The 13,174-nt window shown below is 47.5% G+C and overlaps 1 long non-coding RNA gene across 1 annotated transcript; it reads left to right on the top strand.

Moving 5' to 3' along the window:
• The first annotated feature begins 5,605 nt into the window (after positions 1 to 5,605).
• Positions 5,606 to 7,147, top strand: LOC120976779 (uncharacterized). The gene is made up of 2 exons (XR_006672273.2): positions 5,606 to 5,975; positions 6,592 to 7,147. It is a non-coding gene; the product is annotated as an uncharacterized lncRNA (long non-coding RNA).
• Positions 7,148 to 13,174: the final 6,027 nt, after the last annotated feature.

Genomic DNA, 13,174 nt, shown 5'->3' with positions numbered 1-13,174 from the left:
TACCTCCCTTCATTGTTGCACAAAGTAAATCATCAACTTGCCGCTTGGGCCGGGATTGGGAACACCCCTCCTTTTTTCTCCTCCCATGAATACTTCCGAATTTCCTCAAAAGATGGTTCCGTCACTTCGGTCATGACTGCCGAACCTTGGCGGCGTGGATCATACATCGCCTCGCCTCCTTCGCCGTCGCCTCCGACTCAATTTGTCCCATGACAAGAAGCGGTAGAAAAAAAAATATTATATGCTTAAGTTGCACCAAATTCTTAAGTAACTCTTAGGCATATGAAGCAAAATGGGCTTTCTACCTCTACAAGCATGGCAGGAAGTTAAGTGCTAAAGCTCCACACTGAAGCTTGAATACAATAATAATTAAATCCAATCTAAGCTAGCTTTGTTGTCATATGCGCACTTCGAAAGCTATGTAATTTATCAAAGAAAAAATATACAACACGTAATGAGACTTGCATTATTATCAGATGTCATACTAATGGCCGTGTGTACGATCAAACTCGAAAATTAATCTTTTGAAGAAAATAAAAATAGGTACGTGTGTTATATGCACATACAAATGTGCTTAGAGCATCTCCAGCCGCGCCCCCAGGAAGGTCTCCTCAGACAATTTATTTGCGCCGGCGCCGAAAAAACGGCCCAGTCGCACCCCCAGGACGCCGAATTCCGCCGGCTCGGGCCGTTTTTGCGCCCGGCGCTCACAGGTCGAATCCGGCGCACTGGGGGGGCGCTCGGGGGCTCCGGCGCAAGCGAAAAGTGTTCCTGGGGCCACATTGACAGGCGAAAAGTCAATCCACCCGCCCAGATACGCCCTCCTGCCCCCCGCGCTCGGCCGCCACCCTGCGCCACCCTGCCGATCCCGGCGCCGACCACCGTGTTGAGGAACGTAGTAATTTCAAAAAAAATTATGCACACGCAAGATCATGGTGATGCATAGCAACGAGAGGGGAGAGTGTTGTCCACGTACCCTCGTAGACCGAAAGCGGAAGCGTTAACACAACGTGGTTGATGTAGTCGTACGTCTTCACGATCCGACCGATCAAGTACCGAACGCAAGGCACCTCCGAGTTCAGCACACGTTCAGCTCGATGACGTCCCTCGAACTCCGATCCAGCCGAGTGTTGAGGGAGAGTTTCGTCAGCACGACGACGTGATGACGATGATGATGTTCTACCGACGCAGGGCTTCGCCTAAGCACCGCTACGATATTATCGAGGTGTAATATGGTGGAGGGGGCACCGCACACGACCAAGAGATCAATAGATCAATTGTTGTGTCTATGGGGTGCCCCCTGCCCCCGTATATAAAGGAGCAAGGGGGAAGGCGGCCGGCCTAGGAGGAGGGCGCGCCAAGGGGGGAGTCCTACTCCCACCGGGAGTAGGACTCCTCCTTTCCTTGTTGGAGTAGGAGAAGGGAAGGGAGAAGGAGAAGGAAGGAAGGGGGCGCCCCCCCTCCCTAGTCCAATTCGGACTAGTCCATGGGGAGGGGTGCGGCCGCCCTTTGGGGCCTTTCTCTCCTTTCCCGTATGGCCCATTAAGGCCCAATACGAATTTCCGTAACTCTCCAGTACTCCGAAAAATACCCGAATCACTCGGAACCTTTCCGATGTCCAAATATAGTCGTCCAATATATCGATCTTTACGTCTCGACCATTTCGAGACTCCTCGTCATGTCCCTGATCTCATCCGGGACTCCGAACTCCTTCGGTACATCAAAACACATAAACTCATAATATAACCGTCATCTAACTTTAAACGTGCGGACCCTACGGGTTCGAGAACTATGTAGACATGACCGAGACACGTCTCCGGTCAATAACCAATAGCGGAACCTGGATGCTCATATTGGCTCCCACATATTCTACGAAGATCTTTATCGGTCAGACCGCATAACAACATACGTTGTTCCCTTTGTCATCGGTATGTTACTTGCCCGAGATTCGATCGTCGGTATCTTAATACCTAGTTCAATCTCGTTACCGGCAAGTCTCTTTACTCGTTCCGTAATACATCATCTCGCAACAAACTCATTAGTTGCAATGCTTGCAAGGCTTAAGTGATGTGCATTACCGAGAGGGCCCAGAGATACCTCTCCGACAATCGGAGTGACAAATCCTAATCTCGAAATACGCCAACCCAACAAGTACCTTCGGAGACACTTGTAGAGCACCTTTATAATCACCCAGTTACGTTGTGACGTTTGGTAGCACACAAAGTGTTCCTCCGGTAAACGGGAGTTGCATAATCTCATAGTCATAGGAACATGTATAAGTCATGAAGAAAGCAATAGCAACATACTAAACGATCGAGTGCTAAGCTAACGGAATGGGTCAAGTCAATCACATCTCCTAATGATGTGACCCCGTTAATCAAATGACAACTCATGTCTATGGCTAGGAAACATAACCATCTTTGATCAACGAGCTAGTCAAGTAGAGGCATACTAGTGACACTCTGTTTGTCTATGTATTCACACATGTATTATGTTTCCGGTTAATACAATTCTAGCATGAATAATAAACATTTATCATGATATAAGGAAATAAATAATAACTTTATTATTGCCTCTATGGCATATTTCCTTCACACCGCCCGCCGCGGCTAGGTAGACCATCTCCAGCCTAGAAAAAGAAGGAGTGTTGCCGAGGCAGCCTCTTCGCCGCTGCCCCTGCACCTTTTCCGGCGCTCCGGCCGCGTAGGGCCTGTACGCCGGCAGGCTTGTGCCCACCTCGCCCACAAGGTGTTCGGTGAATTGCCCGGCCCGGCGATGGACTCCGAAGATGAGGAGGCGCTCGCGGCGTTGCTGGATGAGGAAGCCGAAGTCGACGTCCAGGAGCAGGAGCATCTCATGGTGCTCGCCGCCCTCGCCGACCTGCTCGCGAGCAGTGAGAAGCCGCGGCGAGGTGGCTCGGCGCTTGGGCGGGTGAAAGCAAAGAACCGGCATCGTCTGGAAGGCTACTGCATGCTCTACTCGGACTACTTCGCCGACGCTCCATTGCACGGTGAGAAAACATTTCGGCGCCGTTATAGGATGAGCCGAAAGCTTTTCCTCCGGATTATGAATTCCATCCGGGAGTTCGACAGCTACTTCAAGTGCAAGAAGGATTGCACCGGCACACTTGGATTCACCTCGATCCAGAAGTGCACGACAACGATGAGGATGCTTGCATACGGAGCTCCCGGTGATTCACTAGACGACTATGGGCGCATGGCCGAGTCCACCACCATTGAGTGTTTCTACAAGTTCTGCAGGGCAGTGGTGGCAGTGTTTGGACCGCAGTACTTGCGAACACCCAATGCGGAAGACACTGCTCGGATCCTAGCACAGAATGAAGCAAGAGGATTTCCTGGGATGCTTGGAAGCATCGACTACATGCATTGAAAATGGAAGAACTGTCCATTTGCTTGGCAGGGGTTGTACAAAGGCGCCAAAGGCGGTTGCAGTGTGGTGCTTGAGGCAGTGGCCACACAGGACCTCTGGATTTGGCACTCTTTCTTTGGGATGCCAGGAACTCACAATGACATCAACGTCCTGCAGTGCTCCCCAATCTTTGCCAAGCTTGTCGAAGGTCGTTCTCCTTCGGTGAACTTCGAGGTCAATGGGCGGCAGTACAACAAGGGGTACTATCTAGCTGATGGCATCTATCCGAGATGGTCGACATTTGTGAAGACCATCTCAAACCCTGTGCCAGGAGGCAAGAACGCCTGGTTTGCGAAGATTGAGGAGGCTTGCAGGAAGGATGTCGAGCGGGCATTTGGTGTGCTCCAATCTCGATTTGCTGTTGTCCGGTACCCTGCTCAGACCTCGTCGAAAGATCAAATGTGGGAGATCATGACTTGCTGTGTCATCTTGCACAACATGATCATTGAGAGCGAGCAGGAAGAGCCAGTGTTTGACACTGAACCATATTACTTGCAGGGTCCTCTTGCCCAAGTTGATCACCAACTACCGGCAAACTGGACTGACTACCTCAATATGCGTCAGGAGATCCGAGACCCACAGGTGCATGAAGAACTGCAACACGATCTGGTGAAGCACCTATGGAGACTTAAGGGCGAGGCCGGGAATGGAGATGAAACTTGAGTTTTTATTTGTTAAACGATATAATTTGTAGTGAATTATTTGATTTATGTGATGAATGAAACACACCGCAGTTATCGGGCCGTTTCTGGACGGCGCCCTCGGGGGCCGAACGGCTGGAAATGCTCTCAGAAGGGCTTCATGATGCCACCGCCCACTGTGTTGCCGGCGACCATTCCTTAATTCTCTTATTCAGAGTACCGGGTCATGCATGGCCTAGTTGGCCATCGCACATAGATTTTTCTCCTTCGTGATTCTTGCCCACAATTCCTTATTCTCTCATTCAGAGTACCGGGTCATGCCATGCATGTTATTCCTTGGTTTCTAATCCCACCTCTTACTTAATTAAGCAAGGAGCTTGCCATTTTGATGTGATTCCTTCGTTCCCTCCTTAACATGCATGGTATGCCCCCACAATCTTTGTTGATTCCCAAGCTACTTGTTGGGACTATTTTACGCGAACTATAAGAACTGGTGGAATTCAATGAAAAAAGCCGAGGTGGGACTATTTTATCGTGAAGAAACCTGTGTCCTCTTGTTTGGACTATTTTACTTTCTTCCGTTTTTACGAGAACCCTTTCTAGATGGGCTGGTTCGTGTGTTCGTTGCAGCCTATCCTAGGCGGACGTACACGCCGGCTGGTGGCCCATAAATAAAAAGTGAACCATCGTGAACCTGCGCAGAAAAATAGTACCACCTCGGGCAAGCCATATGAAACTACATGAACGAGGTGGACGGACGAAAAGCGGACGAAATTATGGTGGTAGGAAGCAATAGCCCTTTTATTAGTAGGTGGTATAGATATAGATATAGATAACAAAAGTGCCTGTGGTACAAAATAACTAACAATTAATACCTCCCTTCCCTATCATCGTTTAAATGATTAGTAAATCTCCGCCGGTCGAATTTTTATTTTTTTGTAGAATTCATTTGGGTGTTGTTTCAAAATAATCACTCGAATAATTAGTATCACTTAATCTCTAATTATTTTAGAATTAGTAAAAAGTTTGGGTGTTGTTTCAAAATAATCAATCGAATAATTAGTATCACTTAATATGTTTTAGAATTAGTAAAAAAACATACATATGATAAAAAAAACATACCGCTATGGGTAGGGCATATGCACACTGCATGTGTGTTGTAGCCTATCCATGCGGGCCTTCCCATTACGTGGTCTTTGCATGTAATTTTTTATGAAGAAATCTTTGACTTCAGTTAATTAGTCTTGCCGTACCTTCTCATTATGGGGTCTTTCTTTCTAAGAAATCCATCCGAATATCCCCTCTGTGTCGAATCTCTTTCGTGTCCTTTTTTTTATAGCACACATCCCATCTAATTGAACATATAAACCCTTCTAGACTCGTAATCATGACCGTTGCCTCCACGTCGCCTTTAAATCGCTATGCCACCGCCTGTAAATTCCGTGCCCCGCCAAGGGCATTTTAGTCATTTCATGCGCAGGCATATAAAACGCAGCCCGTCCGTGGAGAAACCCTAGCCGCTGCCTCCGCCCGCACTCGCGCCCCCACCCACCCACGCTGCTCTCTTCCCCGATCCCCTCCCACGAACCCTAGCCTCCTGGTGACGCCGCCCCTTCCTTCCCCCGTTCCCCCCCCCCCCGCGCCCACCCCACGCGCCGCGAGCCCCTCCCTCCTCTTCGCGTTCCGGGCGGCCATGGACGACTCCATGAGCAGGACCACCGCCGTCGCGGCGCTCGTGGCCGGCGGCGCACTCCACGGGGCTCGGGACATCCGCGGCGGCGCGGGCTGTGGACCGAGAGGCAGGGCCCGTGATGCATTCCGTTCGAGGGGCTGGTCGGGTTGGCGCGGGATCTGAGCCACCGTCGATGGATTTCTCGCAGCTTGGCTCCTGTTGCTTTGGATTCGGTACGATCCCCATCTCTCTCTCTCTCTCTCTCTCTCTCCGAGAGTCAACCAGGCACTCACTCGCTCACTCTGTTTGTGCGTGCGCGTGTGCGCAGTTTCACATCCCTGAACCCCTAAGACTTAGTTCTGAAATATTCAGATGCTCATGTACTGTTCCAACTTGTCATCTTTGTTACTCATGGCTTGCTTGACGGAGATACAAAAGATGGAAAGAGAACATTGCTTCTTGTAGATAGTCTGTTAAATTTCCATGAGTTAACCTTTTCATGTTTAGGTCATATTCAGTGGTGTCATTTTCCTGTTTGTCTGACAATTACCAGTTAGTGTATTGTACGAAGTGTATGCTGTTTGACATTGACACGAAAGGCAGAAAATACAAAAAATGCATAATTTCCAAGACATGATTCTACTAACCTCATTCTCACGTTATTATTCTAATTATTTTTTATTGTTAGTCAATACAAAAGTAGTTTTGGCTGTAGCCATTCTAAAACCATATTTGTTTGCCTCCACACATAGTTAAACTCGGTCTCATGACACCATTTGTTGTCTTCAGATTTAGATAAAAGCATCACAGTTATCAATTTAATTAGTAGCACCACTGCTATGTGACTAGGACATCATGCCGGCCAACGAGGATGATCTGATCATGCAGTTCTTGTTTGCTGCCACACATACTTCGCAGCCTGCCCTATGGACTGCAGTTTCATTTTTTATGGGTTCTTGAGATATGTTATTTGCAGGGAGCATCCTGATTTCTACAGTTGCAATTGTTTTGTTCATTTCCTTTTTGCCTTCTTGATTGGCTCAAACATGCTCATTGTGAAAGGGCGAGGAGCCGCCGCCATGTTTCTCCCCGAGCTCCGTGGTAGAATGGTCTATTTGTATCAGATTGTGTTTAGTGGATGCGAAGAGCTCAGTTCTGGTAAGCTAGACCCTGAGGCGTGCAACATGTATGTGGAGATTAAGGAACGTGCCCATGTGAGCGGCTTCGATTTTGTTGTGCCAAGATCTCCGGTGGCAGGGATTCACTTCTTTTTTTGGTGATAGTCAGGAGGTTATATAGTTGATGTTTCTGAATTTTAACAATCATGTTTTACAGTACCCTTGACATGAATGAGATGACTGGGCTTAAATGAGAATAATGAGAACCATCCTATTCTCCGTTGCAATCAGCATGTGTTTAAACTACTACTGCAGCAAATGTTTGTCGTACCTTCAGTTTGTGCCGCAGAATCTGTGTTTCATTGGCACTTTTGTGTGTGTTTGATTTAGTATCTTCACCCAGGTGCTTGCTAGAGGAGAAGATTAATGGCCCGACACGGCTTCATGATTTATGAGCTGGAGGAGAGGGCATTGTGTTGGAAATATGCCCTAGAGGCAATAATAAAATGGTTATTATTATATTTCCTTGTTCATGATAACCGTTTATTGTTCATGCTATAATTGTGTTATCCGGAAATCGTAATACATGTGTGAACCCATAGACCATAACATGTCCCTAGTGAGCCTCTAGTTGACTAGCTCGTTGATCAATAGATGGTTACAGTTTCCTGACCATGGACATTGGATGTCATTGATAACGGGATCACATCATTAGGAGAATGATGTGATGGACAAGACCCAATCCTAAGCATAGCACTAGATCGTGTAGTTCGTTTGCTGAAGCTTTTCTAATGTCAAGTATCATTTCCTTAGACCATGAGATTGTGCAACTCCCAGACACCGTAGGAATGCTTTGGGTGTACCAAACGTCACAACGCAACTGGGTGACTATAAAGGTGCACTACAGGTATCTCCGAAAGTATCTGTTGGGTTGGTACGGATCGAGACTGGGATTTGTCACTCCGTATGACGGAGAGGTATCTCTGGGCCCACTCGGTATTGCATCATCATAATGAGCTCAATGTGACTAAGTAGTTAGTCACGGGATCATGCATTACGGAATGAGTAAAGTGACTTGCCGGTAACGAGATTGAACGAGGTATTGGGATACCGACGATCGAATCTCGGGCAAGTAACTTACCGATTGGCAAAGGGAATTGTATACGGGATTGCTTGAATCCTCGACATCGTGGTTCATCCGATGAGATCATCGTGGAACATGTGGGAGCCAACATGGGTATCCAGATTCCGCTGTTGGTTATTGGCTAGAGAGGTGTCTCGGTCATGTCTGCATGATTCCCGAACCCGTAGGGTCTACACACTTAAGGTTCGATGACGTTAGGGTAATAAGGAAGGTATGTATGTGATTACCGAATGTTGTTCGGAGTCCCGGATGAGATCCCGGACATCACGAGGAGTTCCGGAATGGTCCGGAGGTAAAGATTTATATATGGGAAGTCACCATACGGTCACCGGAAGTGTTCGGGGGTATACCGGTATTGTACCGGGGCCACCGAAGGGGTTCCGGGGGTCCACCGGGAGGGTCCACCTGCCCCGGAGGGCCTTATAGACTATAGGTGGAAGGGAACCAGCCCCTAAGTGGGCTGGGGCGCCAACCCCCCTAGGGCCCATGCGCCTAGGGTTTGGGGGAACCCTAAAGGGGGGCGCCCCCCTTGCTTGGGGGGCAAGCCACCTCCCCCTTGGCCGCCGCCCCCCTCTAGATCCCATATAGAGGGGCCGGCCCCCCTCCCCCTTCTCCCTATAAATAGAGGGGCGAGGGGAGGGCTGCAGCACCACATCCAAGGCGCAGCCCCTCCCCTCCCCAACACCTCTCCTCCTCCGCGTGTGCTTGGCGAAGCCCTGCCGGAGAACTGTCACTCCACCACCACCACGCCGTCGTGCTGTTGTTGGAGCCTTCTTCCTCAACCTCTCCCTCCTCCTTGCTGGATCAAGGCGTGGGAGACGTCACCGTTCCGTACGTGTGTTGAACACGGAGGTGTCGTCCGTTCGGCGCTAGGATCATCGGTGATTTGGATCACGACGAGTACGACTGCATCAACCCCGTTCTCTTGAACGCTTCCGCTCGCGATCTACAAGGGTATGTAGATGCACTCCTCCCCTCTCGTTGCTAGTAAACTCCATAGATTGATCTTGGTGATGCGTAGAAAATTTTGAATTATAGCTACGTTCCCCAACAGTGGTATCAGAGCCAGGTTTATGCGTAGTTTCTATGCACGAGTAGAACACAAGATGTTGTGGGCGTCGATTTTGTCAATTTACTTGCCGCTACTAGTCTTATCTTGATTCGGCGGCATTGTGTGATGAAGCGGCCCGGACCGACCTTACACGTACGCTTGCGTGAGACAGGTTCCACCGACTGACATGCACTAGATGCATAAGGTGGCTAGCGGGTGTCTGTCTCTCTCACTTTAGTCGGATCGGATTCGATGAAAAGGGTCATTATGAAGGGTAGATAGAAATTGGCATATCACGTTGTGGTTTTGGTGTAGGTAAGAAACGTTCTTGTTAGAAACCTATAGCAGCCATGTAAAAGTTTGCAACAACAATTAGAGGACGTCTAACTTGTTTTTGCAGCATGTGTCATGTGATGTGATATGGCCAGAAGATTGTGATGAATGATATATGTGATGTATGAGATTGATCATGTTCTTGTAATAGGAATCACGACTTGCATGTCGATGAGTATGACAACCGGCAGGAGCCATAGGATTTGTCTTAATTTAATTTATGACATGCGTGTCAACTGAAACGTCATGTAATTACTTTACTTTGTTGCTAACTATTAGCCATAGTGGTAGAAGTAATAGTTGGCGAGACAACTTCATGAAGACACGATGATGGAGATCATGATGATGGAGATCATGGTGTCATGCCGGTGACAATGATGAACATGACGCCCCGAAGATGGAGATCAAAAGGAGCAAATGATATTGGCCATATCATGTCACTAATTGATTGCATGTGATGTTTATCATGTTTTACATCTTATTTGCTTAGAGCAACGGTAGCATAAATAAGATGATCCCTCACTAAAATTTCAAGAAAGTGTTCCCCCTAACTGTGCACCGTTGCGAAGGTTCGTTGTTCCGAAGCACCACATGATGATCGGGTGTGATAGGTTCTAACGTTCGCATATAACGGCTGTAAGCCAGATTTACACACGCAATACACTTAGGTTGACTTGACGAGCCTAGCATGTACAGACATGGCCTCGGAACACAAGAGACCGAAAGGTCGAACATGAGTCGTATAGAAGATACGATCAACATGAAGATGTTCACCGATGATGACTAGTCCGTCTCACGTGATGATCGGACACGGCCTAGTTGACTCGGATCATGTATCACTTAGATGACTAGAGGGATGTCTGTCTGAGTGGGAGTTCATTAATAATTTGATTAGATGAGCTTAATTATCATGAACTTAGTCTAAAAATCTTTACAATATGTCTTGTAGATCAAATGGCCCACGCTAATGTCAACCTCAACTTCAACGCGTTCCTAGAGAAAACCAAGCTGAAAGACGATGGTAGCAACTATACGGATTGGGTCCGGAACTTGAGGATCATCCTCATAGCTGCCAAGAAAGTATATGTCCTTGAAGCACCGCTAGGTGAAGCACCCGTCCCAGCAAACCTAGACGTTATGAACGCTTGGCAAACACGTGTTGATGATTACTCCCTGGTTCAGTGCGGCATGCTTTACAGCTTAGAACCAGGGCTCCAAAAGCGTTTCGAGCAGCACGGAGCATATGAGATGTTCCAAGAGCTGAAAATGGTTTTCCAAGCTCATGCCCGGGTCGAGAGATATGAAGTCTCCGACAAGTTCTACAGTTGTAAGATGGAGGAGAATAGTTCCGTCAGCGAACACATACTCAAAATGTCTGGTTTGCACAACCGCTTGTCTCAGCTGGGAGTTAATCTCCCGGATGATGCGGTCGTTGACAAAATCCTTCAGTCGCTCCCACCTAGCTACAAGAGCTTTGTGATGAACTTCAATATGCAGGGAATGGAAAAGACCATTCCTGAGGTATATTCAATGCTGAAATCAGCGGAGGTGGAGATCAAAAAGGAACATCAAGTGTTGATGGTGAATAAAACCACTAAGTTCAAGAAAGGCAAGGGTAAGAAGAACTTCAAGAAAGACGGCAAGGGAGTTGCCGCACCCGGTAAACAAGTTGCCGGGAAGAAGACAAAGAATGGACCCAAGCCTGAGACTGAGTGCTTTTATTGCAAGGGAAACGGTCACTGGAAGCGGAACTGCCCCAAGTACTTAGCAGATAAGAAGGCCGGCAATACCAAAGGTATATGTGATATACATGTTATTGATGTGTACCTAACCAGCGCTCGTAGTAGCTCCTGGGTATTTGATACCGGTGCAGTTGCTCATATTTGTAACTCAAAGCAGGAGCTGCGGAATAAGCGGAGACTGGCGAAGGACGAGGTGACGATGCGCGTCGGGAATGGTTCCAAGGTCGATGTGATCGCCGTCGGCACGCTACCTCTACATTTACCTACGGGATTAGTTTTAAACCTCAATAATTGTTATTTAGTGCCAGCTTTGAGCATGAACATTGTATCTGGATCTCGTTTGATGCGAGATGGCTACTCATTTAAATCCGAGAATAATGGTTGTTCTATTTATATAAGAGATATGTTTTATGGTCATGCCCCGCTGGTCAATGGTTTATTCTTAATGAATCTCGAACGTAATGTCACACATATTCATAGTGTGAATGCCAAGAAATGTAAGGTTGATAATGATAGTCCCACATACTTGTGGCACTGCCGCCTTGGTCACATTGGTGTCAAACGCATGAAGAAACTCCATGCAGATGGACTTTTGGAGTCTCTTGATTATGAATCATTTGACACGTGTGAACCATGCCTCATGGGCAAAATGACCAAGACTCCGTTCTCCGGAACAATGGAGCGAGCAACCAATTTATTGGAAATCATACATACTGATGTGTGCGGTCCGTTGAGGCTCGCAGTGGCTATCATTATGTTCTCACCCTCACTGATGACTTGAGTAGATATGGGTATATCTACTTAATGAAACACAAGTCTGAGACATTTGAAAAGTTCAAGGAATTTCAGAGTGAGGTTGAGAATCAACGTGACAGGAAAATAAAGTTCTTATGATCAGATCGTGGAGGGGAATATTTGAGTCACGAATTTGGCACACACTTAAGGAAATGTGGAATCGTTTCACAACTCACGCCGCCTGGAACACCTCAGCGTAATGGTGTGTCCGAACGTCGCAATCGCACTCTATTGGATATGGTGCGATCTATGATGTCTCTTACCGATCTACCGCTATCATTTTGGGGTTATGCTTTAGAGACTGCCACATTCACTTTAAATAGGGCTCCGTCGAAATCCGTTGAGACGACACCGTATGAATTATGGTTTGGAAAGAAACCTAAGCTGTCGTTTCTTAAAGTTTGGGGATGCGATGCTTATGTCAAGAAACTTCAACCTGAAAAGCTCGAACCCAAGTCGGGAAAATGCGTCTTCATAGGATACCCTAAGGAAACCATTGGGTATACCTTCTACCTCAGATCCGAAGGCAAGATCTTCGTTGCCAAGAATGGGTCCTTTCTAGAGAAAGAGTTTCTCTCGAAAGAAGTAAGTGGGAGGAAAGTGGAACTTGATGAGATGACCCCTCTCGAACCAGAAAGTAGCGCAGCACAAGAAAATATTTCTGTGGTGCCTGCACCGACGAGAGAGGAAGTTAATGATGACGATCATGATCAAGTTACCACTGAACATCGTAGGTCCACAAGGACACGTTCCGCACCAGACTGGTACGGCAACCCTGTCCTGGAAATCATGTTGTTGGACAACGGTGAACCTTCGAACTATGAAGAAGCAATGGTGGGCCCAGATTCCAACAAATGGCTTGAAGCCATGCAATCCGAGATAGGATCCATGTATGAAAACAAAGTATGGACTTTGACAGACTTGCCAGATGATCGGCGAGCGATAGAAAATAAATGGATCTTTAAGAAGAAGACGGACGCGGATGGAAATGTTACCATCTATAAAGCTCGACTTGTCGCTAAGGGTTATCGACAAGTTCAAGGAGTTGACTACGACGAGACCTTCTCACCCGTAGCGAAGCTGAAGTCCGCCCGAATCATGTTAGCAATTGCCGCATTCTACGATTATGAGATATGGCAAATGGACGTCAAAACGGCATTCCTTAACGGCTTCCTTAAGGAAGAATTGTATATGATGCAGCCGGAAGGTTTTGTCGATCCTAAGAATGCTGACAAGGTATGCAAGCTCC

Source organism: Aegilops tauschii, chromosome 3 (assembly GCF_002575655.3).
Source record: "Aegilops tauschii subsp. strangulata cultivar AL8/78 chromosome 3, Aet v6.0, whole genome shotgun sequence".
NCBI lineage: Eukaryota > Viridiplantae > Streptophyta > Magnoliopsida > Poales > Poaceae > Aegilops > Aegilops tauschii.
Note: the sequence above shows the minus strand (reverse complement) of the source record. Positions and strands in the feature narration are given on the sequence as shown.